At 44.4% G+C, this 25,513-nt stretch overlaps 1 protein-coding gene and 1 non-coding gene across 2 annotated transcripts in view; both read left to right on the top strand.

Moving 5' to 3' along the window:
• KCNN2 (potassium calcium-activated channel subfamily N member 2) overlaps positions 1-25,513 on the top strand; it is a 752,674-nt gene that overhangs the window by 132,093 nt on the left and 595,068 nt on the right. The gene's annotated exons all lie outside the window — the stretch shown is intronic.
• On the top strand, positions 17,205-17,311 carry LOC138512372 (U6 spliceosomal RNA). Its single transcript, XR_011281214.1, has one exon. It is a non-coding gene; the product is annotated as a U6 spliceosomal RNA (small nuclear RNA).

Here is a 25,513-nt window from a genome sequence, read left to right as displayed (position 1 = left end):
CAAATGAAGACAGTGGTCCAGATTCTCGAAGGCCGCTGGGAGGTCCAGCTTAGTATGCAACAAGTATGCACCCGCCTCTGCCTGTACTGTTACGTCATACCAGACATTCAAGCGAGCTGCCGCAGTACTGTGTTTCTGCTGGACATGAAATTGAAAGATGTCAGAGGCTCATCTCTTCTATCATGCTCTGCAGTTGACCAGCCACCACCTTTTCCAGCACAATTTGAGTGATTTATAGGGTGACAGTTACTTAAGACTGAAGTATGCAAGAAATGTTCAAGAACATTACCCATGGACAAAGTCAGACTAACAAATCTGGTGTCCCATGGTACAGTGTTTCCATGTTCTCCTGCAGTTCAAGATCGGATGGCATCCAGAGGACAAGTGAAATAAAGGGAAGATATAAGTGAAATCATTTTCTTTGAGTTTACCTCTTAGGGGAAATAGTGTTAATTCGAACAGGAAGATGTGGTGCTTCATAGACTGGGGAGTGTCCTCTCAAAGGGAATGTGGCAATACAAAATATTGATTGAAAGATTATCAGATGTTGAGTAGCCATTAATGTTCCTAAGAGCCCAGGCTGAGAAAGGAAGTCCTAAATGCCTGGACACACATGTCTTGGTTTGTGAAGAGCACTACCGATCGTATTATGCAAAAGGCTCTTTTTATCATTGAACATTACATGGTTATGGTATCCTTTAACCTGCATCAGACTTTTTGTGTGACCCTAATTTAGTTTCTAGTTTTCTGCAGATGCATTGGAGACTTGCCAGTTTAGCACAAAACCACGGAGATCCACTTTGTTAGCCTTCATAATGCGGGCTGCCGTATCAATGGAGTCCCATGAAGCCTTCTGCAGTGCCTCAAATGTGGGGGGCTAGGGGATATTTGATAAGGATGGCACCAAGTTCTGGTCATGTTTTTTTCAGTTAATATAATAATGTATTCTTGCCTGTTAAGGGTCTACCAGAACAGATTGTCTTAACATAGGGACTGTGTCCAAATATCTTATGGTGTGGTCCGATCTGCCTTTATACAGGAGTATCTTCAGAAACAATTGATTTAGGAGTGTTTCGTTTACACAATTCCATGTCAATTTATTTAGGGCTATGCTTTGAGATTATTAATTTTGGTAAGAATTTACAAGGTTTAACATAGAAGAAGGTCAAATGTTTTTTGTGTCCAATTATTGTTTGCCATTTTAGTAAAAATGTCTGCCACAATAGGGAGGATAGCTCAAGGGCAACGTGCTCGCCTTGGAAGCAAGACGACATGGAGCACCACAGGTTCGATCCCAAGGTCCGTGCTTAGAAACCTCTGGGTATTAAGCTTGTTATAAATAACCTATCAGATCAAGGAGCTTGGTGATGGAGGCAAGTCCAACTGATCCCCTGGCAATTTTAGTAGGTGATGGAAGGTGGATCCAGGACCTTTTTAGAATCATTCCCACACTCCCCACCAATAAAAGCATAAGAGAGTGGGCAGTAGGAAATAATAGCCATATTGATTAATATTTACTTCTGTCCTACAGAATCATCTCAGATGTTTTCGTTGCTTCCCAATTGAAAGCATTAAGTAAACTATTCATTGCATGCCGACACGTTAAAGGGAATTAAACGTGACACATTTTACATTACGTGGATATTTCTGTCCTCTTTCTATTAGCAATTGCTTTTGTTTCATACATCAAGCATTGCCATTTCGAAAAAAAATGTATTTGTATTATTTTATATATTTAAAATGTACTACTGCGTAAATGTTATTTTTTTATTCGACGTTTGCTAAGAATGCGCTTACATTTTTTTCGCTCTATTGAATGAATATACGCATGACTTGTTTTAGGGTAAGAGCTGTGTTATTTAATTAGGTGAAAAACTGTTTAGATTAGTCATAGGCTTTATGTTCGGGGTGTTTGTGTGCATAATTCAATGTAACTATTAAAAATAAATGTTCCCTATCAAAACGGCCTGTTTATTCCCAGATTGCTGGATGGCTGGTCATGGAAAGGGCCGTTGGTCTAATTGTTCTGGGATTAAAACCAACCTTATCAAATAAATTATGCAATGGAGCAATTCTTTTTTGGGATATATTAAACTACCCTAATGTTGGGCAGAGGTAAAGGACGAGGGACATGGGACAACATCTCGTATCGTTCACGTTCCTGTATTTATTAACTACCTCTTCCTCCCTGAGTCTCTTCCTCTTCCTCCCCTTGCATCAGCACCTCTTTAACCCTTACCTGGGATGGCGCATCCCTCACAACACCGCCCCCTCCCATATCTCCTTACGTCCATGTCACGCTTCTTCAATGAGTCTGCATGGCCTTCTGACGATCCGCAGAGGCCACCCTTCTGGGTCCACCTCTTCATGCCTCTATGCTGGTGTGTGGTTATCACCCGTGCCTTCTCTTTAGTTTCCTTCGGGCTCCCTTGATCCTTGGCCTTGGTCGTTCTCCTGTACGGGGTTTCCGTCTGGCACACAATGTTTGAAAAATGACGTGTTCCTGGTGACGCCCCTGTAGGTTTAGCGCCTGTCACCATTGTCCCCTTCATGTCGATCACTCTAAGCGGTGTGCTGTCATATATCTTGTCTGTTTTCTTCTGTATCTGTTGTTTCATAAGTACTTCTTCTCCCTCCTCGATCTCTGTGGGTTTTGCTTTCCGACCCAGTCGGTTCTTTCTTTGGCTGCTTCTTTTGCTGCTTCTTTTGCTCTCACCTCTCTCTCTCTCACCTCATCTTCTAAGATGTCTTGGCCTCCTGGCCGCAACTGAGTTCCTTAACTACCTTGGGGAAGGCGTGTCTTGGCTTGGTGTGCGCTCATAAGTTCACACAACGGTACACCCGTTACGGAGTGTGGTGTATTCCTGTAGTGCTGTAACATTTGACATAGTGCTTGCTGGATTGACGTGTCTGCCATATTCACTTTTTGTATGGTCCTATTTATGGACGACATGAATCTTTCCGCTATGCCGTTCGCTTGTGGCCATAGTGGCGTTATCTTTTGGTGGGTAAATCCCATGTGCTTTGCAAATTGGTGAAAGTCCTGGCCACTGAACTGCGGCCCACTGTCGGTCTTAACTGTGGTGAGAATGTCCCACTCGCTGAGGACTTAGTCTATCACTCTAACTACCTGGGTGAATGCTGTGGATGGTGTGTGCTTGACGACGGGAAACCTGTAGAATTTGTCATGGTTACCAGAAGATGGCCCATATAATTCCATTGCGACCCCTTGGAATACCTTCTCGGGTAGGTGCGTTGGTTGCAACAGGAGGGGCGGCTCACTTCCGGCTACGCACTGTCATGATATGATTGGTTATTTATAATGCGCTTAATACCCAGAGATTTCTAAGCGCAGACCCGGGGATCGAACCTGCTGTCCTCCGTGTCGTCTTGCTTCCAAGGCGAGTACGTTGCCCCGTAGCTATCCTCCCAAGACATGGTAGGCAGCTCCTGACATCTTCCTCTACCATGGTGTCCATGAGCGGAAATCATGCTGTTTGGCGGAGCAGTTTCCTGGTTGCTTCAACTCCCCAGTGTCTTTCATGTGCCTGCTTCACCAGCCCCCTCCATATGGATACCGATGCAGCAGCCCCTAAACAGAGCTCCTTATTTTGACACTGCAAGTTCTTTGCTGATCTCTGCCATGCGTTCAAGTTCCTGCCTGTTGACTCCCCCCTGGTGGTGTATCATTCTTTTGTAGTACCTCCATTTGTTGGAGGACGTGAGCTCCTTGGCCCACCTGGTGGATGGGTTGGCGTGCATTGCTCTGATTAGATCCTGGATGGTGAGAGTAGGCGGTAGGTCCTGTTCTGTGACGTAGAATAGGTATTCTGTGTCCCCTTCTCCGGTTGGCATGTTCCTTGTCGTCGGGTGGCAGCCGATGTAGTCCGTGGGGTTGCTTTCTCCCCCTGGTTTGTGCGTAATGTCAGTCATATTCTTGTAGGCAGATGCCCCACCTTTCTAACCCAGGTGTCATCTTTGTATTTGGGTTGCCGAATAGCGATAGGAGGGCCTAATGGTTTGTTATGAGGGTGAAACTCTTTCCTATCATGAAGTGGTGGAAATATTCGCAGGCCCACACTGCTGCCAAGCTTTCCTTCTCCGCCTGTGAGTATGCGCTCTCTGTGTGGGACAAGGATCTTCTTGCATATGCAACCATGCAGCTTGCAGGAGCGTCTGGTGTTTCGTTGTGCCAGGATGGCCCCTAGGCCGACTGGGCTGGTGTCAACCACCAGTTATCTGTGCCATTGTGGATTGAAGTAGGTGAGGTGGGTAGCATTTGCTAGTTTGGATTTGATGGTGTCAAAAACCTTCTGCTATTCGTGGTACCAGGTGAATGGTTTGCCTTTCCACAGCAGGCGTCTGAGCGGTTCAGTGGTGATGGCATATCACTGTAGGTATCGGGCACAGTAGCCAGCCATCCCCAGAATGACCTAACTTTGCCCATGTGGTTAGTTATCTGTAGTTAGTTGATGGCACACTTCTTCTCTGGGTCAGGCGGCGTCCCTTTTTCCAAGAAAATGTGGCCGTAGAACCTGCCTGTCCTTGCTGATTTTGCATTTCTCGTAGTTCGGTGAGTCCTGCTCTTTCAGGATGTTTTGTACGTCAATGAGGACTTGGTCATGCTCTTCCTGTGAGGTACTGTATACGAGAATGTTGTCAGAATAGTTTAAAGCTGACTTGACTGGGAGCAGCAGATGTCTAATGGCCTCCTGGAAGATCTGTGCGGCAGAGATTCCAAAGATCAACTTCTTGTAGCGGAATAAGCTGTCATGGGTGGCGAACGTGGTCATTCCTCTGGAGTCCGGGTGTAATTCCAGCTGGTGGTGGTGCCCCTGGTTGTGGTCCAGCTTGGAGAATTGTGTTACACAATTTAACTGCACAATCATGTCCTCTATCTTTGGACCTGGATGCCATTCTCTCTCATGGCGGTGTTTGCCACTCTCATGTCGATTCATAGTCGAAGCCTGTTTCCATCTTTGCCACCACTACCAGTGGTGAGATCCATGGCATGGGCCCCATTGCAGCCTCTATAATATCGTTCTCCAGGAGTTGTCGTAGCTCTCGTGAGACAGCTTCCTGCAGGTGAAACCCCACCCTTCTAGGGTGTTGTAGGACTGGCTTTATGTTGGCGTAGATGTGTAGGCTGATTACCTTACCTTTCAGCTTTCCCAGGCCCTTGAAAAGTTCGGGGAATGTGGTCCTGATCAATTATTTATTCACTTGGGACTGCATCAAGTGGCATATGGCTTCATTTGTATTTCCACTCGGATACCCTCTGCATACCACTATATCATTTTCTTGAAAATTAATGCCCATGAGGCCAAGTTCCTTCACCGTGCGGTAGCTCAGCAAGCATTTCCCGCTGACTGGGCTTCTGAGCACATGAATGATGGTGTTGGTCATCTTCCCTTTGAATGTAAGAGTTTTTCTAAATTGCCCCAGCGAAGGTAGTGGCGGGCTGGTTCCTCATTGGAATACTCATGCTCTTGACGGTACCAGATCTCCTCTCTTCCGAGATAGCAGGAACTCCTGTTCCCCCATGATGTAGACTGTGGCTTCCATGTCAATTAGGAACAAGTGGGTTACTGCGTCCATGTCCACCATTACTTTTGGTCCTTCGCTGCCGTCTTGTTCGCCGTGTACTAGGTTCACAAACTCGTCGGGAAATTATGAGTCCTGGCCATATGCAAACTCATCCCAGTTTGCATATGGATTGCCCGGGTAACCGTAGTGGTCCTTGTGGTAGTCAGGTTGTGGCAGCTGATTACTGCCAAGGAGTTCCTCGTAGTCTGGGCCCTGGTCCATCGCTCTCACCATTCGCCTTGGCTGCTGTGGGTAGAACTGTGGTTGTCACCACTGTGTGGTTGTCGGGTTTGGCCTGTATGGCTGTCTCCAAATGCTCTGTGTCACCATATTCTGTCAGGCTGGCGGGAACGGTCTCCCTTCTCGGTAGACAGCCTGGAAGTGGCCTTCTTTTCTGCACCTGGTGCATTGTTGGCTCATCGACGGGCATGGGCCTCCCTGAGGGAATATCTGGCCACATCGGCAGCATAGCTTCTGAGGGCATGGCCCTGTTCTCGCCTGTGTGTATCCTTCCCCTGATGGTCCCCTTGGTGGGGTCTGGTAGTCGGGTGCCCCTCTATCTTCATCTCTACTGCTGGTGAGCGCTGCTACCGAGTCGTCTGTCAGTCTTCTTCTTGGGCGTCTCCATTGCGGATGCTTGGATCTCCACCTTCTTGTGGACTCTTGTGGTCTCGATGACTTCGTCAATGGCTTCTTCTGAAGCTGTTTTTGCAGTACGGATGACGTGCGCCCTTTGATAACAGTCTGATTGCCTCGTCATCAGAAAAAGCTGCGAATTGGCAGTTGACCAGCTTTTAGAACAGGCGTATTATGAACTCCTACACTGTTTCATGGGACGTCTGTTGGCATTGGATGAACACATACCGTTCATAGTTCCTGTTAAGCTGTATGACCAGTTTTTGTCCAGGGCATCCACAGGGGCGTCGCAGGTGGTTCTGTCTTCTGCCGGTATGGTTTTGATGATGCCATTGATTTCCATCCCCGCCAGTTTTGTGAAGATGTCCTTGAGCACCAGTGACTTTTCATCCTCTGCAGCCTTGATGAATCCCGTGAAATCTTGAACCAATGCGGTCCATCTGGGCCCTCTGTCCAGCTGAGGTTGGAGGTTGAATGGGCATGGGTTCCTAAAAAATGCTACGTTGCTTGATGTGTGCTGTGCTTCACCCTGCGCCCCTGCTGGGTCTGACATGGTGGTCAGTGGGTTGGGCACTCATGCCTTGTAGTGTAGTTGATTTTATGGGATAGTGCCTTCTCCCACTGCTGGTATCCTGGATTAACTGCGTCTTTGTGGTTGATAGTGGGGGAGCGGGTGCCTATTCACATTATTTCTTTCTGTTTTTCTTTTGCACTGGTCTTATGGATGGGCCGTCAGGCGGTAGGGACCTTGCGTCCTTACCTTGGTGGTGCACTCTGTTGGTGTCCTGGTCCTTGTCTGTTATGTTGCTGGCATGCGGCGGTGCCTTCTGTCCCTCACTAGTGTCTTTTTTTCTTTTTTTTCTGTAGCGGAGCGGGTGAGTGGGACGACATGTAAGCAATGGAGACCACAGCTCACGTTTGGGGTGAGCGGATGACTTTGCGGCTCTTGTACCGGTACAGATGAGCTAATAGCTCATATGCGGGCGCTGACTCGCCGGGTGCAGTTTTGCCATGGTGCAGTCTGCGGCCAGGGCGGGCGGACTGCCCTCACAGAACGCTGGCAACTCTGGCAAAAGGACAAACAGGCAGCCTGAAAGGATGGTGGGATCTCGTTGAGGGAGCCTGCGTGTGGCTTGTAGCAGGATGGCTGATTGGGAACACCAGGCAGCATAGCAGTTCTTTTACTCCTCGTTGCCAGTTGTTGGGCCGAGGTAAAGGACACGGGACAATGTCTCATTTCGTTCACGTTCCTTTATTAATTAACTGCCTCCTCCTCCTTTTCCTCCCCTTGCGTTAGTGCCTCTTTAGCCCTTACAGGGGCGGCGCTTCCCCCACAACACCTAATTTAAGCATAGCTTGATTAATTTCAGCAACTCGTCCCTCTTTATAACAGTCTGCATATCCTGCCAGTGTAAATGTGTACACTGCTAGGGATGCACCTTAAATGGCAATTGACATTTCAGGTGAAACCTGCATACGTCTTGCAGCCATTGCAGAGAAACTTTCTTGGTTTGGCCATTGCAAATGTCCACAGTTTTCTGCTAAACTATTTTCTTAAACCTATTAGGCAGTGTAGAAATCTGGGTGTGTCCTGGGATGGGGTGAAATTATCAATGTTTCTGACCTTTGTGAAAGGTGACTGAAGGATAAGGTAGAAAATAATCTTGAGGCCTGCAGGTAGATGAAGCTGATCATGTCTGTGCATGCTCTCAAGTATTCCTGCTCTAAGTGTTGGTGAGGAATATGATGTCTGCTTGTTTGATGGTGTTACTCTGCTTTTTAGCAGTAAGCATTGTGTTGCAAGGGATATTTTTGACCTTGGAGCTCAATTAAGTGGTTTGCAATCATTACCCCTGGAGTGCAATCCCTCTTTTGCTAAAGCGCTGCATTTGTCCAATGGGTCGTCTTGGTTGCAACTCCTTCAAATGCATTGAGGGATTTGGTCTAGGGTGTGCTCCAAGTACACTGGAAAACATGTAGAACTTTTATTAAAACAAATAATTGTAATGGTTGAAAACAACATCATGATCAAGATTGCTACTATTTCCTTTTGTGTTTTGATCTGTATGAGCTTTTATTCCACTGCCAGGTCAGCATCGGCATGTGAATTCTCAAAGGCTAGGGTGGGGGGCTATTTGTCAAAGGGAGGGTGATGACAATCTGCTTGGATAATGCTAGTTAAGTGAGACTTATGATGTGAAGAGAGAGGCAAATTGCTTTTTTAGGGAACTTTCCTGGTCAACGCCATCCTATCATTTAACGTTCACTACATGTGGGGGTGGGCTGGCTAGCTTTTGACAGACCAATATCAGCTCAGTCATTAAAGTTTTTTTGCTGGTGAGGAAAATTACCCAGCAGAATAAATCTTGCTCCAACCCTTCTGGACATTTGAGTGAAAAACCCCAATTCAGAGAGCAATGGTTGTCTTTTTGAAATTGTTTAGTCCCTCTTTCTCTTGAACACAATTGTTGTCCATATTATGAAAGCCTTCTAGTGGTGAATCTTTCAAGCAATATTAGTATCTAGTCAGAGAAATTTGATTGGGTATAAAATGGCAATCTGTGGACAACTTGCTAAGAGAATGTATGGGCTAAGACCCCTTTGTAATTGTAATTGGTTATTTATAGCACAGTTAATACCCAGAGGTTTCTAAGCACGGACCAAACCTGTGTTGCTCCACTTGATCTTGGTTCCAAGGCGAGCGTGCTGCCCCTGAGCTATCCTCCCCATCCTCCTTGCTACACGAAGGAGCTTATCTGCATTGAAAATGTTGGCTGCTGGATTGGCAGTTGCTTCCAGGATGGGAATGGCACTCTCCTGACTGATTTCATTGATCAGTGGCAGCCTTCTTTTTTTCTGTTGGAGACCTTGGTCTGTCATTCTTGCTGGAAGGTAGGTGTATCTATGGGATGTCCTAACCCTACTAGACAAGAAGCAAGTACAACTATGGTCAGTTCAACCTCTAATATTCATATGGGAAATCATGAAAACCATTGCACCCATCCTCGAGTCTGTGCATGAAAAACAGGAGGATCTGCAAGTAGACACCAACTGTGATGGCACTTGGACAAGTACTATATGCAACATGGGACCATTGTCCAAAAAGAAACTAAGAACCGTTGGCTTAATTTTCAGACTCTTAGCTTGCTTCAAGCACATTCGATGGCTGGCTCTTGCTCGAACTGTAACTGGTAAAAACTTTGAGCCTATCAAATGGATTGCACCTGCTTCTAAACCATCTGACCAGCAGCTATTTGGAAGAACCACAATTTTAAGACCTTCGCACCTAGCCACTGCCTTCTAACTGTTATTATGTATATACTTCCAAGCCATCCTTTCTGCAGTCGTCCTTCAAACTGATGCAGCTTAGTTTATACAGGACTGATGAACTGTTCCTACCCAATTAAAAGTCCATAAGCTCTTAGGTATCCTTTTCTGTGTGTGCTGCTCCTTCACTGTGGTCTGGCTAGTTCCTATCCTAACTTGTTTGCCCCATGTCCACTAACGCACATAAAAGAAATGTTGAAAATGTCTCTAGATATTGTGTTATTGTTATAATAAACATTTATTTTTTGTTGTTGTCCTTGGACAATGGCCACTTGTATCATGTCAAAAATGAATGACAAACACACTGGAATACATTTGCACACAACTAAGACCATTCTTTTGGAGAATGTTGCTAATACTTTCACATTGAAATAAACAATGTGTCATGTTTACTCAATTAAAATGGTATGTATGATATGTTGGGATGCAAATATTGAAGATGAAGTGCAGAGGTGCCACGTCTCCTCCCTCCACTTTTAAATTTGCTGTCTCTGCTATTGCTCTGCCTCGCTCGGTTCACATCATCTCCATCTATCGCCCTCCTGGTCTCACTAGACCATTCTTTGATGATCTTGGCCAACTCCTTGGTTCTCTTTCCACTAAACAGCACCTCATTATATTAGGTGACTTTAACCTTCCCTCTCCAAACAATTCTCAGAAATCTGAACTTCAGTCTTTCTTAGTGACCACACTACCCACTCTATCCATAACCTAACTACCCAAACGAGGGGTAACTTTTTGGATCTCTTATTCATCTACACCGCTCTCTCAGCCGCTAATACTACTGCCACACCATCCATATTGTATTTATTGTAGCATTTATAGCAGCGCACAAAGCAGTGAGGCATCTAGGCACTAGTTACAGTGAGAAGAAGATTGAAAATTACAAGGCTGCACACAGTTATAAGATGGATCTTTCCAAATCGGTTAACATGCAGAAATATCAGTAAGATTTTTGTTTGCAGAAAAAGATTATGGTGTGCCTTGCCTGCTAGACCCAAGCTCAAACAGTATGGGGATGTAGGAGTGCGGTAGGCAAGAATGGGCACAATCAAGTGATGGGTTACAAGGCATAAACCGGAAAAGCAGCACCCAGCGGGACTGGGGGCTACATCGGCAATACAAAGCTAAAGAGCAACGGTGAGGTAGAATGTTGTGTTACAAGCAATCTCATTGGCAGCACAAGTCATTATCAGGTAGAATATGGTGTTACAAGCAAATGACGTCAGCAGCACAACGCTGAAAAGTCATGATCAGGTAGAATACGGTGTTACAAGCAATTGACATCAGCAGTGCGAGTCTGAAAAGACATGGTCAGGTAAAATACGGTGTTGCAAGCAAGTTACATCTGCAGCATGAGGCTGAAGAGTCATTATTAGGTAGAATATGTTGTTACAAGCAAGATGTATCTGCAGGGCGAGGCTGAAAGGTCATACCTGATCACTTAATTGTTTCAACCACCATCTTCTAACCATCCTCTGAATTTTCCTCACCACTTGCTTCACCTATTACTAAAATGAAATTTAATCCTGCTGCCATTGCCCCCCTTTCTCTCTGACCTACAGTTATCCCTCTCCTTCACCCAATGCCTCTTCCACCAAAACTGCCTTCTCCAGCTACCCCTAATATGACTCATTCTCCTCTCACTTCCCACTGCTTACTTTCACCCCTTAGTCTCAGCATCCTCAACCATGAGTGACCAAATTCATATGCTCTTTATGCACATATATGCGTCGGCTGCTGCTCAAATGGATGCATACCCCTCTCACATGAGGACCTGCAACTCTACCTCTCTGCCCTGAACTCTCTCTAATCCACTCTTGATAGTGTGAAAAGGAAATTCTACCTAACCCTCATTGACTCTCATTCCAACCATGCTCGCCAGTTACAGGGCACCCTAAACTCTCTCCTCACTCCTAGTTCTATGACTATCAATTCCACTCTCACGGCTAATGACCTAGCTGAACACTTTGCTGCAAAAAGTTCCAAAATTAGAGACACTCCCTCCTGATGCAAGTTAAAACCCCACCTACTCTACCATCATCCTTTGCCTCTATCTCCCACTTTTGTCGCATTAATATTGACAAAGTGCTATCTCTACTGAAGAAGGCTACCCCCTGTTGCCTTGTGTCTCTCCTTCCGTACTACTCTAAAGTGCACAAAAGGGTTGTGTTCAACCATCTTGTCAATTTCTTAGACATCTACAACCTTCTAGACCTTCTACAAGAAGGTTTCTGCTCCTGTCACTGGAAACTGCTCACATAAATGTGTCCAACTTCATTGCATCAGCTAAGCACTCAACCTATCCTCAATCCTAATTCTCCTGTCTGCTGCCTTTGCCACGGTCGATATCTCTGATCTCCTAAACACACTTTCTTCTTGGGATTCGCGATTTAGCCCATGCATGGATTGAATCCTACCTTGCTAGTTTTCTCTCTCATGGAGCAACAACACCTCTCAACTCACTCCTCTAACTGTTTGTGTTCCATAAGGCTCTGTCTTGGGTTTGCTCCTCTTTACACGCTACACCTCTGCTCTTGGGCCACTAATCTCCCCCTTTGGGTTCTCATACCAACTCTTCATGGATGGCACCCAAATCATCTTCTCTTTTCCTGAACTCTCCTCTGATCTCTCTATCAAAATTTCAAACAGTCTCTCTTCCTTTTACTATTGGATGCCTTTGCATCTGATTTTAAACTCTACCAACATAGAGGTGCTCTTCTTCCTGGCCCAAGGCTCATCCCCATCTCTTCCTCTGCCTATCAAGTTCCCATCTGACACGCTCCCCTACTTTTCTTCACATCTTCTCTACTTTCATTTACAAAAATGGACCAGCAGTTCACCTCATCCTCCTAAATATTCAGAAAATGGCAACACTGCTAGGCACTGTTAAACACTCTTGTCTTCTCTAAAGTGGACTACTGTGCCAGAATCCTCTTTTGTCTCTCCAGCTATGCTTTCTGTCGACAAGATCATTAACTTTGCTACCAGGACTCTCTTTGACCTCCCTCATGTTACACCTACTACCTCATACCGTCACCAGGCTGGATGGCTGATGATGCAAAACAGGGCCAGATTTAAATTTCTTCTCCTGGTTCACAAATCTATCCATGGTAATGCACCACTGTATTTCTATTCAACTCTACAAGCCTTCTCATAATCTCTGCTCAGCCTCCTTGACTAACCTTGTGGCTCCTCGCCCTCCCTGTGCATCTTCTTCCTTCTGCCCTCCCTCTGTTCTTGATCTACTCGCATGCAATTCTCTTCCCTGGGACATCCGAGAAACAGTCCATAAGGATTTGTTCAAAACCGAAACACAAGCCTACCTCCTCTCCTGAGTTACCATCTTATCATACCTCTCAACTGACTGCTAGCTACCATTTTTACCTCGCCTTTAACCTGCCTCTGTCCCTCACTTCCTCTGCCTCCACTCTAGCACTACACCCATCATGGCCATATCCCGAGCACAGCGGGCCGTACCGCCTACCTGCACTTAAAAATGTCCAATGCATGCTATTCTTAATCTATGTATGTCCACTTATGTATTGTCCCTGGTGACTGTTCCATTTACTCCCCTCCACCACCTGGTCAGAATATCCCTCAAACTCACCCCATTGTAAAGAATCTCAACGCTTCCAGTCAAATCTGATTTTTCTTATCTGTTGTACATTCTTTTGTGATCAAAAGAGCATTGTTCCTCCTGTACATGCATAAATAAAGAAAGAAAGAATTGCCATTGCAATAAGTATGTCAATTCAGGTGCTAATCACTACAGTCTCTAAGGAAGTATTTTGTGCATACTACTAAATGTAGTTGAATGGGTTGTAAAGGGATAGGAAGGGAAGATAAAGACCTTAAGAAATATAGAAAGTGGTACTGTTGAAGCACGTTTGATATAGAACCATTGGCATGATTGAATGTTGCCAAATGAAAACTGAAAAGGTCTGAGAAGTTGGGGAACTGATCCAAAGTTTGCACCCATGCCCCAGTGAGTCAGTTGATGCTCTTAACTATTCACTTAAGCTGACTCTCACATGAATGCCCCAGGCCTGTGTAATGATTTCCTTCTGTGTAATGGATTTGATTTTTAATAATTGATTCATTTTATGGTGAAATATTCTGTATCTAATACCCCCACCGCGACAATCCCCTCCCAAAATCTGGGACAAGAAATCTGCTGTTTTTATTCTGAATTTTCCATTCGATTTAAAATAATAAATCCAGAAATTAAAGGTGCTTTCTTAATATTGAAAGCTGAGGCAAATCACCCACAGTTTTACACCAGAATACTGTCAACTTGTCTACAGAAAAACAGTCTGCCTGCTATTTTCCCGGTAATGTATCTATTACAATTCACACAAACATCCAAACGTATAAAAGAAAATATGAATGACTTCTAGGCAATAGAAAAAAATACTCTACAATGTAAATGGACACATTTTCATTGGTCATTTTGATTCAAAAAGTAAAAACATTCTTAGAATAATGTTTAAATGTATTGTTTTGTTTGTTTCCTCTGAAACAATCGACAGGTGTTGACAACAGAGAAATATATTGGCTTACCCTATAACTTTCTTATACTATGACTGATTCAACTGTAAAATGTTGGCCACTACATATGGCACGCAATTGGTTTTTAACTTGGGCTTATATATAAGAATGTTTTGTTGGGTTGACTTGGTTACAATTATTCTAAAGGTCTGGGCACAGGAATTCTATTTCTTGCCGAATGCTGTGACCATAATGCTTAACTCGCTCACTGTTAACTAGGAATGGGGTCCACCCTCTCAACAACCCAGTTCAATGTGTGTATTAAGGAATAGATTTCAATTACTTTGACTAGGGTAGCATTCACAAAGGCTGGTTATTCCATATTTCAGTTTGGGATTTCTAAGGCCTCCAGAAATCCCACATTCCTGGAGGAAAGCCTTATTGTGAAACTACCTGGGGTTGCAATTAGAATTATCTACCACAAACACCTTGTACTATATTCTCCGTTTTAATTGACATGGCTTATAAACCGGGTTCTCCAAAAATGCTTTTAGTTCTAGGGCATTTGTGTAAATGCTCTGGGATTATTGTACTGACTTCTGGTTTGTTTTTCAAAGGTCTAGGGGAGGTAGGGACATCAATAAGCGCTAGGTAACTTCACCAGGAAAGCTCTTCCTTCTACCTGCTACCAAATTCCCACTCGGGCAATCTGGTTTAGCCTTGATACAAGCCTCTGCATTCAGTTCCCTGGGGAAGAAACCACTTAAGGGAGAATTTCCATCGGCTATTTCCAGTTGGAACTCCAATCCACTTATCTCCTGTCAGTCACACTCTCTTCCTTTGCTCCATTGCCAGAAAAAAGCTCCCCTTTTCCTATGTGTTAGAGTTTAAATACCTAGCAAACTCCTTTATGTGGTAATTTTGGATTTGATGGAGCCTATTTTAGGTTCCCTTTACGTACTGACACCCAGGAGGACCCTCCTCTTTGCTTTGATTGCCTCATTGAATTATTTGTCCTAAGCAGATGTGTTGGCTATGAGATAGCCCTCCCCTTAGAAAAAATAAGATTGGGTTGAAATATGCCTTTCCATCATAATTCCCAGTATTGATGTGTGTTAATGAGAATTGTATATTGAGATGTGCAAGGGTTTTCTTTATTTTTCTGTGGCTGCATGCACACAGTTATTAACGTGAATGTATTAATAATTTGCACACATGAATGTATCCTTATAAATGCATATCATTCTTTCAGGTGCGCAGACTTGAAAGTATGGTTTGTTTTTCAAATTGGAGAAAGGGTTACAAAACTAAAGCTGAAAATGGATTTCCTATTTGTCACTTTCAAATGCATTTTTTCAATGCACATTTCTTCTTTAAAATTCAGCTTGAATTCCAGGTGCTTATATATCATGACCCCTTTTTATCAACTGAATCCTTCTGCTTAGGCATGTATCCTTTCAAACAAATGGATCCTTTGTATAGGCTGCGTTATTGAAACTGATTGCATTGCAAGTGTCAGAGGTCAGGCACAACCTATTTGAGAGTTTCTGAAATTAAGATTGCACTGCAATCAGAAACTAAACTCTCTCATGGTATTCAGAATTCATACTCTGTCCATCATGTCTGTGTAGAACACTAAAATACAAGTGTACAGTTTATATATTCTTCATGCATCATGGCTGCATAAATACAGAAAATTCCTTTGCATTAGCCTCTCTACATTTTCTTAAAATAAAATATGTGGCCTCATTACAACCCTGGCAGTAGCTGTACCTGTAAAGCCAGAGTTGCATTTTTTCCGGCACCCGTGAATGGGCAAGAACCGGGTCATGCCATGTTAGGCAGACCCGGTACCTGCCCATTTTCGGGTGCTAGAATCAAGGGTCTTCTTATCCCCATTCCGCCCCATAGGGTTGAATGGGGATGGGGATGTCGGATGCACTGGAACATTCAGAGTTGTGCCGGTGCATCCGACGTGCTGTGCTCGTCGGAGAAACCTGGCGGGCTGACAGGCACCCGCGACCACAACACGTAGTATGTCGGTCTGGGAACTGCGGTACCGGCATGCTTACTAGTACCGTAGTTACCAGACCGCCAGGTCCGTAATGAGGCCCATGGTCTTGTTCTCTTTACCATTAATGTTGTGATATTTCAGTGTCAAGCCTTTGTGAATTCACTATGTTTAATGGAAAGCATAACATGCAATCAGATCATTGCCTTTACCTGGAATGAACAGCTTCCTGTGTTCCAGGGTGTGCCCCCGACATGATATCTTTGTGTGACATAGTCAGGGCATCCATGTCCCCCCTGTCCCCGTTGCCTGTGCGCTGTGTGCCTATCTCCTCTGCATCTTTGACCTCCCACTATTTGACAATGGGGTGGGTGAACCGTGTGGGGTATGGGAAGGCAAGGGTACAGAGTTGTTATGCCCCATCTTGAGTGGGGCATGGTCGTGTTATTCTCCCTCTGCCGTGCCGAATGTGTGTAGATGGGTTCATCAGAATGCTGAAATTCAGCATTCATTTTCTTCAGCCAAGGAACTGTACTGCTCGCAAGTCACTAAATGTCCAGAACAAATGATAGGTTGCCTCTTGAATTGTGAAATTAGTTATCTATTTTAGACCAGTGGACATGCTGCCACCAGTAATTATAATTCAAATGTTAAATTATGTACTGGCAAGGTTGAATTTCTGGGTGATGTAAGCACAGAAACATATCCAAATCAACTCATCTAAAATATACAAAATGACACGGATTACCCCTTGTGTCTTGGCAACAGTATCTGGTCCTCTTATCACCTTGCAAATAAATTATAACATGAATGCAATGGGGATTTCAACATAAGGTGATCATGGTATAATTTAAGACTATGATATCAGAAACACATGCCAGGCCATAGTCATATTTTATCTGGATGACAATGTTCTACTGATCTGCATTTCTCATGCCCACACTGAGGAGATGAGCAAAGGCATGCACAATGCACTTTAAAGGGGCCAAATGATTTACAAATATGACCATACAGCCACCACCCACCCTGTTTGACCTGTACTAGCTAACTGCCTGTTCACTTCAACAACAGTTGCATAATCTATCGGTTAAACAGTAGATCACACTATCTGGCTGAAAACAAACTGACTCATTAGGTCAAGTTAGTATAAGAAGTGCTTGCTTCGGCAGCACATATACTAAAATTGGAACGATACAGAGAAGATTAGCATGGCCCCTGAACAAGGATGACACTCAAGTTTGTGAAGCGTTCCATATTAAAAAAATAAAAATAAAAATTGTATGAGAAGACACAAATTCACTGGACTGAAAATAAAATGGAAAAGGAAAAGAGCAGAAGACCACTTTGTCCAGCCACATGCCAGGAATCTGCAATAGCTTATGTCCACACATTAGGATCACCCCATCTTTTCTATGTTTTATTTTTGAGATGAACAGTCATAATCAAGGAATCACCAACCCTCTCTCCACAGGCCAACAATTCCTCTATTCCCCACTCCCACCTAATTCAGAATACAAGCATAATTCCAAGATTATCTGTATTGGAAGTGGTGGTAACTCTAGAATTTCCAGCCGATTATGTGTTCTGTTAAGTCTGCATTCTGAAGTGCCTTCTGACTTTATTGGAAATGGAAGAATTACCCCGGGTAGTAATTCCACTTGCGGTTTCTTCTCGTTTTTTGGATATGTTAATTCCTTGCGTGTGCTGGAGGATTACCTCCAAATCTGTGACCACCAGTTATTTTCTGTTCCCTCCAAAAATGTGATCAGGGCCCCAGTCTCAGACTATTTCCCTACCTACACACACAATTCTGAAGCATTCTTGCCCTACAGGATTTTACAGTGCGTCATTGGTCTCTGGAAAGGTTTGTGATAAGTAATTGCTTACTTAGAAGAATCATTTTATATTTTGGCCATGGTTTTGCATAGTATGTTTAATAGTGGAATGGCATGCTTGATTCATTTAGCCTACAAGCAAGCATCCAGGTTTCAAAACGCCACAGTAAACCTCATGACTGTTTGCCTGAAATTTACAAGTGATTGAATTTCTTCAATAATTGTAAAAGCACTCATCCAATATGAATGAGTGCAGAGGTCGGATGTGTTCTGCTGTCACCTTGATTTACGAGTACATGACACTGTTGCGGGTGATATAATCATTTCTAAGCTTCCAACCTACGGTTCTGATGTTCCAGTTTAAAGGTTAATTAGCCATAGGTGTAACCTATAATCACCTGTTTAATAATGTAGGTAGGCTGTACTTAAAGATCTTTGTTGTGCACTGCAATTGTATTTACACTGTATGATCGGATTACTGGAGAAATTAATGCAAGCATTTATCGAGCCATTTCCATTTGAGTGCAGGGTCCTCCTTCAGCGAATGATCCGATCTATGCTGCAGAGAAAGGCTATGCCACAAAGTTCGATGCAAAATGTACAAGAGTTGTAGTCAGTGCTTTTAAATACTTTATCAGAAGCCTTGTAAAGCAACATTTAACTGTCAATATGCATAGCATAAAAACTGAGATACTGTTTGCTGTGCCTCTTAAATGCCTATTTTTCATTTTCGTAATCTTACCCATGTTAAGTAATTTCGAAAAGCTGTGCTTACAAAGTCACTGATGCAAATATTCTAGGCCATGATTATTTCGGTTTCCAAGTGGCGTTTGGATTATTTTATGACTTAGTGTATTTTAGATGTAGGGTCCTGGTAACCTTACTTGAAAAGCTGTTCAATGTTGGTCGGGCATATACATTCTGGAGTATCTGAAATGGTTTAGTTGCTGTGTAAATTGATAGTTTAGCTCTTTTCTGAACATGTGGGTATCTGGGTGGTTGCAAATAAAGCCAGCATAATTTCCATTTAATTTCTCATCATGCTGATTACTCCAGTAAATGCTCGAAGGATCTCAATGGATGCACATACCGATGCACAGGCCTCAAACTCCCAATACTGCACTACTTTTGGCTAATCACACTCTTGTACACCACTCTGCTGCTCTCAAGCTAGGTCTTTTTGGGCTTCTTATTTTGCAAACAGACTAAATACCATCATTATTCTTATACCATGTTCCCTTTCCTCCATACTTATGGGACATTCCATCTATTGGGATGGCACCAGAGAACATTTTTGTAGCACCCAAAAAACAGTTTTTTACTTGTGGGCCAGTTCATGTGCAGCTTTAGTCCCAGCATGTGCCCTTCAGTCCTTTTCTCCGTGAGGTTCGGATCGGACACACTGTAGCACCTGAGGGATATTTTTCCTGCCACCTTTTATTTTTCTCCAGTCACAATTTAACTTCCTGCTTGGTTCTTGCGATCAGCCTCTTCCCTCTGCCTATGCCAGAGTATAAAGAATTTGCACCATGTGTGTCCTGTGGGCATCAGTTTGCGGCAGTGAATCCACATAACCTTTGCCTCCTGTGTCTATGTCCAGAACATGGGTGGAGTTACGGCTTCTACTGTGACTCCCCATCGGTTCGGGTACTGGAGAGTAGTCTTCAAAGGTGGGAGGACATTTTTCATTCTGGCAGGGGTTGCGTAGAGTCTCGCTTTTTCTTGGGTACCCCATAGTTGGACTAGATTGGAGGCCAGGGGATCCTCCGAGGTTCCCCTTTCATGGGCTAAAGGTGCCAGGGGCATCCCGAGGTTCTCCTTCCAGGGACTAAAACAGCCACTGGCAAAGCAAACGATCCCCATCTTGGGGTTAAAGGAACAGGAGTAACATAACTTTTTTTTGTTTTTAAATAAAACCTTAAAGTAAAAAGTAATAAAAAAGTGCATATTATTAGAAAGGACAAAACAGCTCATACAAATTCAATAAAAAGCAAATACACCAATCATAAATATAAAACATTTAAAACATCCACCTTATAGAATCATTGTTTCACAGAACTACTAAAAATGTTGATTTAGCCCTATTAATAAAACTAAATGAATTCAAGAAGTATAAAATCTGTAATAATTCATACTACCCTATGCACATAGATTCCATTATAGGTTCATAGGAAAATATAATTGCATCACCTTAACCCAAATTCAAGGACTTCAACAAAGATGCGACCGCTATCCCGTCTGAAATATTGTGTATACTGACACATCATCTCTTTAAGGATTCCACATCAGATTATCCCTCTGTGGCTTTAGTGCATCGCATTGAAGCAATAAATGCTTGGTCGTTTCAAAGGTATGCTCCTCACCACAAAATCGACATGAGGCTTCAATTGGGGCAATTACTCTTCTCTTCAGCAAAACCTCCTTAGTTAAAAGAAGATTCCAACGTAAACTAAGCAGCAATGTATGGTAAAATCGATTTGGAAATTGAGTTAAAATAGTTGAAATTGAGTTAAAATAGTTGAGATCGTGCCATGCTTTTTATGTTCATGCGAAAGATTATAGAATGAGGGGTACTCATGGCATCGAGAATTCCCAGAAAGGGGCTTAAAAGAGTACCAGCCACGACAAAGATCCTGCAAGATCGAAAAGATTGGACGATCACCCAAAGACCATAAAAAAAGCCATTGCTGGGGATACCTCAAAAAGGGATAAAACACTCAAATTCAAGACAAGATCTCCAAATTAATGGCCATACCGCCTGAGGTATCTAGTAAACCTGTGACGCACTTTACCACAAATTCTGTCAAAATTACGGCTCCTCAGAATGTTGCAACAAATGCCATTTCCTTCACTGTTTTCTGTTCCTATACTCATTGACACAATCCCTTCTTTGGAAAGGGACACCTTAGCCTGAGGATTATATGGACACTACATATGAGATAGTTGTTGCCTTAAAACTTATCCCTTCCTCCCTCTTCATCCCTATTATAATATGAGTACCTGTGGCTAACACGACCTTCGTGGCAGCTGCTGTCAGTTGAATCTTGGAGGCAGAACAGTCAACACACCTATCCCAACTCCTCAACATCAGTCGACCTAGTGCTTTGGGGAGGCTTTTTTCACAAAATATTAAATCCTCATGTATTCCAAACCAATGAATAATTATTTTAAAGATCTTTTCAGGCAATTTCTTCCACAGGAGGCACCTAAAACCTCGGAAATACCCGATCTTCCTCCTCCAGCACCAGTGGAGCATCCTCCAGAACCACAGGAGCCTGAACACCAACCCCAGCCGCCACAACCGGTGGTGCCAAATTAACCTCCTGTTGAGAAAGGATATCCTGCTACAAAGGAAGAGGCAGCAGGACCTTCATGTTCAGTTCATGCTTTTGAAAACTGAGTTCTGGATCTCATGTCATATTTGGACTTTCCGAGACCGGAGTATGTCCCCATCTGAGGTAGGAGTACAGAGGGTGCTTCGTCCCTAAAGATATCAGATTGATCAAGAATTTTCTTGCAAAAGGATGTTGTGGCAGAATCCCAATAATTGAGGTTGAAACCAAATCTGGGTCAACAAATTATTTTAAAAAAAACTTTTTTAGTCAAATTTTCAGTGCACAAACAAATTGTGGGCCTCATTACGAGGTGGGCTCAAAGGGATACCGGGCACCGTTAAGGACATCGGTGCCGGTAATCCCTTTGCGCCCTATTCCGAGGTCCCTTAGCGGGTCCCTTACGGGGCCCGTTGAGGGACTTCAGAGCTAATAATGGTACCGCAAATTGCGGTACCGTTATTAGCTCCCTCCCCATTCCCATTGAGTCCTATGGGGGCTCAAATGGGAATGGGGATTGCCTTTTTCAATGGGGACTTACCGGTCCCGCAAAGGACGGACTAGACAGGTAAGTCCCCATTGAACAAGGTCAGAGTCGGAACCGGTTTAGTAGGCAGCCATGGTCAAATAGCGCCATGGTTGCCTCCAAACTCGGAATGAGGCCCCATGCCATGATGGCATCAGCTACAGGCTCAAATTTACACTTAACATAAAGATTCATCTGTTGCCCCTGTTCAAAGTCCCTCCCAACCAAATGCCAGACATCCCATGCATCTCCCAATCCTACCCACCTCACATGCACGTCGTCCGACAATAGGACTGTTTCCATATACTTCTCTCACTCAATATCTGACCCCAATCAACTTCCACCCTTGCTCAAAGTCAGGGTCCAGAGTTTTTTGCAAGATCTCCAGTTCGCCAGAACCCATCTGCGAATACCCCACATAGACTTCCACAACAGCACATGACGACTACCGACCGTAAAACACCCCAGGCCCAGCCGACGGACCCACCGGGGTGAGGCTGCCATCAGCACATCACTGCCTGCTCTTTCATTTTTACAGCCTATTCCCACTAACTCACCCCCCCTCCTCTTTCAGAGCTGCCAGAGCGCCAGGGGACCACTCCGGTGGTGATAGTGCACGGTACAAATATCCTTTAACATTAACATGTAATTTAGCGTAGAGTTTCTTCCAAACCACTTGAAGCACGTTAGTGGTGCCTTTACCTCCCACCATGCCCCACAGCAGGTCGATCCCCTGTCGATATTTCGAAAGAACGCTTAGCAATCCAGTCAAAATATCCCCTCTTCTGTCATGCCAAATAAGCACCGCTTGTAATTGAGCCACCATAAAATACTGTTTATAGTCCGGTAAATGAAGACCCCCTCCAAGTTGCCAAAGACACCTTGCACTTTCCTGTGTTCCATAATGACTACCGAATTCTTTCATCAAGAATTTTAAAGAAAAATGTTTTAATGTTATACGGGGTGTTAGTGAAGAAGTACCACAAAGTTGGAAGAATAACCGTTTTGCATAGTGCCACCCTTCCCATCAATGACAGAGGTAATGTTTTCCAAAACTGGACCCCTTCCCCAATTCTCGACAACACCCTCCCACTATTGTACACAAACGTCTCTTCAGTATCATGGAACATGTGAATGACCGTGTATGAAAATGACCCAGTATCTCCAATATCATCAACATATTCTCCAACGGGTTAGACACACTTATATCAATAGGTCATCCGTGTACAGAGAATCAGTATCTCACCCCTCCCACTAATATACCTGCCTCTCATCTCCCACCTAAAATATGTCGCTAACGGTTCCAAGGCCATTGAAAATAAAATGGGAGATACCGGACATCCTTTTCTCGCCCCTCCCCCTAATATCCACTGAGGCAAAACCCAATCATTTGCCTTTACCCTCGCCATTAGCTTATTATACAGTAATTGCAACCACGGACTGATATTATCGCCAAACCAGAAAGATCTCAGCACCTTAAACAACCATTGGCACTCTAGGGAGTAGAAAGACTTAATTGCATATACAACAGTCCCACAATGTGATTGGTAGATTAGTCTTGGACACATATAGTCAGATGACATCTCCCCAACTCACTTGTAAATTGAACGGTTTCACATAAAATCCTAGAGCCAAGTAACTGGGTCAGTCAGAAGGCATTATGCTTTTAATAGTTTGAATAGAGATACAATGGGCCACTTTTGTGATGAAGTTTTAAGTGCTCTGTAACCTCAGGTATATCACTTTGGAATGTAGTAGGACCAAACTGCAGACGGGTCTTTAAACGTTTGTTTCTCTTTCAGAAAATGGGCCCTTAAACTAGAAACTTGCAAGTAAAACCAAACTAATACTCCAAAATGTGGATGGACTTTCTGTGGTGAACTGTCAAAGGCCACTAAAGGACAGAGCAGGAAAAGCAATGAAAAGCTATCCGGCACAATTTTATAGGGCTCACTTTCATTGCGTACCTGTAGTCCTCTTGGTGTCTCGCGGAGCCAGTGGTGTTGCGCGGGTGGAAAACGAGGTGTTAGAGATGCAGGAAGCGCCCCAAGAAAGCCCCAGAGGACTGGACACCTATATGATCCCTTGAGGAGCTCCGTATGCCATGGGGTGGTGCTGATGCTACTCTGTTTCTATTCTATGTATCCTTTCTCCATACACACTGATGCCTTTGTGTGTGTATGTATTCTCTGGGCCATTGGAAGTCCGTTTGAAAACAATAATTCTATAACGTTTACCATACATCCAGACCTGATGAAAACCGACCCCCTCCTCGGCCTTGGTTGAAACTAGCGCATGGTCCACTTTACACATGGACCTACTCTGAGTTCACGATTGTGTTAATCTCTCATAGGAGACTGTTATCTTGTTCAAATGTCTTCTCTATACATTAATACTGTTGGACCGACAACTGCATAAACTACTAACAGGGTAATTCATAGAAATTCGCAGAAAAGTGTCGCAATCGGCTGGCGCAGAGTGTCCGCGTGCGATTGACTGCGCCAGGCACGTGCGATAAAACCGATTTCCGCGCACAGCGTATTCATGGATTTCATGCTCCCAAACCAGCCGTGGCGCAGAGTATCGCAGCGACCCAGCAGCAGCGCCAGTAACGCCCCCAAGAACGCCCTCGCGCAAGGAAAAGCCAGCAAAATCGCTAAATCATCGCAAAGGTCTGCGCTAACCCTGGACCAGTTTACAGGGCAGCCAAACAAGGAACGCAAAGCGGGTAACGTGCATATCTGGGGTACACGTGAAGTCATACACGCGATTAGCCAGGGTAAGTGTATTACAGGGGTACACGTGAAGTCATACACGCGATTAGCCAGGGTACGTGTATTACAGGGGTACGCGGGAAGTTTAACACGCGATTGGCCAGGGTACGTGTATTACAGGGGTACGCGGGAAGTTTAACACGCGATTAGCCAGTGTAAGTGTATTACAGGGGTACACGTGAAGTCATACACGCGATTAGCCAGGGTACGTGTATTACAGGGGTACGCGGGAAGTTTAACATGCGATTGGCCAGGGTACGTGTATTACAGGGGTAGGCGGGAAGTTTAACACGCGATTAGCCAGGGTAAGTGTATTACAGGGGTACGCGGGAAGTTTAACACGCGATTAGCCAGGGTACGTGTATTACAGGGGTACGCGGGAAGTTTAACACGCGATTGGCCAGGGTACGTGTATTACAGGGGTACGTGGGAAGTTTAACACGCGATTGGCCAGGGTACGTGTATTACAGGGGTACGCGTGAAGTTATACACGCGATTAGCCAGGGTACGTGTATTACAGGGGTACGCGGGAAGTTTAACACGCGATTGGCCAGGGTACGTGTATTACAGGGGTACGCGGGAAGTTCAACACGCGATTGGCCAGGGTACGTGTATTAAAGGGGTACGCGGGAAGTTTCACATGCGATTTGGCCAGGTACGTGTATTACAGGGGTGCGTGGGAATTATCACACGCGATTTGGCTTGGTACGTGTATTACAGGGGTGTGCGGGAATTATCACACGCAATTAGGCTGGGTGGGTCCTCACAGGTGTTCCCTGTACACCCTCCACAGCCCCTGCAGGCAGCCCACAAAACAGGGGACTACCCTGCACACCTGCTCATGTCCCCCTGCACCCCCACCCCCCAGCAGTGCAGGGGCACCCTCCACCAGGCCCCCACTCATGTCTCCCACCACCCCCACCCCCCAGCACTGTGGGGCACCTGCCAGCAGGCCCCCACCCATGTCCAACTCATGTCTCCCACCACCCCCACCC

The sequence above is a fragment of the Ambystoma mexicanum genome, chromosome 6p, assembly GCF_040938575.1.
Source record: "Ambystoma mexicanum isolate Mex_15411 chromosome 6p, UKY_AmexF1_1, whole genome shotgun sequence".
Classification (NCBI taxonomy): Eukaryota; Metazoa; Chordata; class Amphibia; order Caudata; family Ambystomatidae; genus Ambystoma; species Ambystoma mexicanum.
The sequence above is the reverse complement of the archived record's forward strand: the minus strand, read 5'-3'. Positions and strand labels throughout refer to the sequence as shown.